The sequence below is a fragment of the Canis lupus genome, chromosome 3, assembly GCF_011100685.1.
Source record: "Canis lupus familiaris isolate Mischka breed German Shepherd chromosome 3, alternate assembly UU_Cfam_GSD_1.0, whole genome shotgun sequence".
NCBI classification, from domain to species: domain Eukaryota; kingdom Metazoa; phylum Chordata; class Mammalia; order Carnivora; family Canidae; genus Canis; species Canis lupus.
Genome location: NC_049224.1, coordinates 55146119 through 55148813, shown reverse-complemented (window position 1 = coordinate 55148813; position 2695 = coordinate 55146119). Strand labels below are relative to the sequence as shown.

The following is a 2695-nucleotide window of genomic DNA, read 5'->3' as shown; positions in this document are numbered from 1 at the left end:
TGGATGAACAATAAAACAGCCTGACGAGGCAGGTGGGACACACAGATGCCTCCCAGGCCCCAGGATGAATCCTGCCGTTGAGACCACATCTCTGAGCAGAGAGGTCTCATTGAAATGAGAGAAGGCCAGTCATCCAGAGCAGCAAGGCAGCTCAGGGGTGGGGGGGACCCACAGGCTGAGTGCGTCGGCTTTGCCTGAGCATACTGGGCCCGTGGCTGACAAAGTGGAGAGCATGGTCACCTCTCGGTGACTTGAGATAGGGTGCTGCTGGCCTGCCTTTTCCCCAGAGCTCCAGATGGGCCTCAGGACAGTTGGTAGCAGCTCCCTACTGGTCCAGAGAGCCAGGCTGGCCGTGGTCCGGCCCCGTGGCCCAGCAATGGCTATAGGGGGTTCTTCTCAGGCCAGATCAGACCACCCATCAGCAGACCAGGCCTAGGGCTGTCTGGGAGCAGTGCTCACTGGGATCTCAAAACTTGAGCTTGAGTCTTATGGTGTCTGCCACCTGTCTGTTGGGTGACTTACTGATCTGGAAGGAACTATCTTGACTGACCAGAGCACACTCAGGTGGCATATTCATAGGATAATAGAGTTGCCAAAGCCCTTCATACACTCCATAGCAGTGATGGTGAGAAACATTGGCAGAAGTAGCTCCATGACCATGGTGGGCTGCTGTGTCCCTCTGTGGTTGAGACCCATGATATCTACTCACCTGTCCCTGGGGAGTTTGGAAGCACCTTGCGGGTAGTAGGTGAGGATGCATGATGTGGCCTCGTGGGTTGCAGCCCAGGAGCTAAGAGCGGGGTGGGCTCCTCTAAGGGAGCTTGGGTTCAGCAGGGAAAGCACCACAGCTGTACAAAACCACTGGCCTTTCACTTCTGCTTTTCTCTGAAGATCTTAATGCTTTTTCATTGACTTTATTTAAAAAAGATAGCCCTGGGGGCAACCTGGAGGGTCCATGGAGAGACTACCCATCTGACAGCTCCTGGCACCGTGAAGGTGGGCTCCACAGAATGAAAATGACCCACTAAATTCACCCCGTGTTTCGCCTGAGCCAGGTTGACATGCCCTCACCTACCGGGACATGTAGCTCCACCACTGGAGCCGAGCATGGGCAGCAGGTGTGCCTCTCACTTGTGAACCTGCCAGCCGTGCTTCTGGAGGATCTAGAGCCAGGACTGCATTTCCTTTCCAGGTCATGTCTCCTGATTTTGACATGCACAGGGCTGGCCGCCCGGACCTGGATTAGCTTTTGTCCTACATCTGTGAAACCTGGGGCCAAAGGGGGGTGACATGAAAGAAACATGGAACCCCTTCATAACAGGCCCTAAAAATAACTACTCCTGGGGCGCCTGGGTAGTTCCATCAGTGAGGTGGCCACCTCTTGATTTCGGCTCAGGTTATGGTCTCGGTCCTGGGATCGAGCCCCGTGATGGGCTCCCTGCTCAGCATGCTTCAGGATTGTCTCTGTCCCTCTGTGCCTCCCCCCACTCACCACTCTCTCTTTCTCCCTCTAAAATAAATAAAGATTTTCTAAGTAAAGACTCAGCTGGGTGCATCACAAAATCGAGAGGTGAGTGGAGAAATCTTCCTAGCGCCCAGGGAATGTAGACCCCAAGTGACAGGTTGGGACAGTGTGGTCATGCCTCAGAGGGAGAGCAAGCCAGTGTCCACGCAAGACCTGGAGCTTGGGTGGCACGTAGTCCCACACTTTCCTGTGTGCTCTCACAATAAACTTCAGGTGGGTGAGAGGGCTGGTCAGAGTTATTCCCCATTTTGCAGATGGGAAGCAGAGACAGACGGTGACACACCGTCACCCAGCTAGCGAGCAGCCTTGTCGGCTGTGCATCTGGCTCTCCTGGCTGTTGGTCTGGTGTCTTTCTGTGGGCCATGCCACCGTTCTCCCTTTGTGACCTTTAGATGCCAGGAAAAGAATTCTCTGATGTCCTGATGAGAGCACATTGCAGCTATATTCTTTTAATATATGTCCACAGCAAGTGATGATTTGTAAGCAAGCGACCTAGAATTACATTTACATTCATTATAGACAAGAGGTTCCATTTTTGAGTGGCTCTGGCTTTGCAAGGATCTTTCCAAGAGTGTTGGTTAAAACCGTGTTCTGAGAGACCAGCTTTGTGAAACACAAACACTTCAAGTTCTTTACTGGTGGCTTTAGCAGAAGTAGAGCGGTTTGTCCAAAACAAGCGGGAAGGCCCGAGATGGCAGGGCGGTGAGCAGAGTTGTGGCTGGGAGGTTGTCCAGCCGCTCCACATCCCCTTCCCAGACAGGAGCCAGCCCTGGGGGAGGAGCAGGCCAGCCCAGTACTTAGAGTGGGTTGAGCAGGACCTGACTTGACCCCCAGAGGACTGTCCGGGTGGGCGTTTGGTCTCCAGCTTGCAGGCTCCCTGTGGACTTTCCAGACTTGGGCAGCTCATGAGCATCACCCTGAGGATGGTGCTGCCTGGCTGGTTTGTACTGCATTGGACGTGAAGCTTGAGTCAGAGGTAGAACAGAGTGTATGGTTCAGGCACTCCCTGGAGGTACTGCCATCTGCCCATTTTAAAGGACTGCTTTTCTGTAGAAGTGAGGGGCAGTGTTGGATGAGAGCCAGCCACAGGGCATGCCGGGGACCATCCTGGGGCACCCCACATGTGGCCAGGCACACCCTTGGAAGGAAAGCAGCCATGAGATGACTTAG

At 54.0% G+C, this 2695-nt stretch overlaps 1 non-coding gene across 1 annotated transcript; it reads left to right on the top strand.

Annotated features, from left to right (window-relative positions):
- The first annotated feature begins 223 nt into the window (after positions 1–223).
- MIR8898 (microRNA mir-8898) lies at positions 224–366 on the top strand. Its single transcript, NR_128869.1, has one exon. It is a non-coding gene; the product is annotated as a microRNA mir-8898 (primary transcript).
- The last annotated feature ends 2329 nt before the right edge of the window (positions 367–2695 follow it).